The 992-nt window shown below is 22.5% G+C and overlaps 1 protein-coding gene across 1 annotated transcript in view; it reads left to right on the top strand.

Annotated features, from left to right (window-relative positions):
* The window catches only part of LOC107637496 (non-specific lipid transfer protein GPI-anchored 1-like), a 4835-nt gene that overhangs the window by 738 nt on the left and 3105 nt on the right, over positions 1 to 992 (top strand). The window lies entirely within an intron of this gene.

Below are 992 nucleotides of genomic sequence, written 5' to 3' on the forward strand. Positions count from 1 at the left end.
TAATAATTTCCTTTTTTAATTAATTTTGCTGGCTTTCTAATATTTTTTATTTTTTTTATCTTCACATATATCTCTTGTACTGTATCCATGAAATCTGGTATTATTTGAATATAGCTATAAAATTAGCTTTGCTAAGATAGTAATATATATTAATTAATACACATATTTGATTAAATTTGGTTCGATAGTAAAGAAGCTAGACGGCGAGACGGAAAAAGAGAGAAGCTGTAAGCAACTATATATTTTTTTAAAAGAAAAATTCAAGATTTATTAATTTTAATTTATATTAGTTATTATTTTTAGTTATTAGTATAATATTTTAATTTAATAGTTTAATATTATATTTTTAGTTAATATTTTTAAATATTATTAATTAATTATTAGTTAAAAATAATAAATTGTGCTGGTTATATAATATTGGTTAATTTTTGTTTGATAAATTAATGACTAATTTTGTCGTATATACGAAATAGTTTTTAAAGAAACATGTTGGGACAATATATAATAAAGATTTGGCCGAAATGATAGCTTCATTGGTCCAACTAGCCAGGAGTCTTAAAATTTTAATCTCAAGAATAATGGAAAGAATACATGTTTAGAGATTTCATCCACTTATAAAACATTTGTAGCTAATATTAGATTAATTGAATTTCTAATAATAAATAGACTAATTAAGCCAAGTGGAAAACGTTATATCACCACAAATTAATGATTGCAGACCTATCAATCAATTCTATATACATTTGGTACAAGAGGATTATGCTACACCTATATAGATATAGATTACCTTACTTAAGATCGCATATCAATTAATTAACCAGGAATAGGATCTGATTGATGGTATGTATGTTTTAGTTAGGATTCAATATGTTAGAGATAGTTTTCTTTCTATTTTATTATATATTTTAACGAATTCCATTAAACTTTTATTCATTTACTTTGTGATTCTAATTAGTGACAAGTTTGGTTTAAAAAAATTGTTTTCATAAAAT

This window comes from Arachis ipaensis, chromosome B04 (assembly GCF_000816755.2).
Source record: "Arachis ipaensis cultivar K30076 chromosome B04, Araip1.1, whole genome shotgun sequence".
Taxonomy (NCBI): Eukaryota; Viridiplantae; Streptophyta; class Magnoliopsida; order Fabales; family Fabaceae; genus Arachis; species Arachis ipaensis.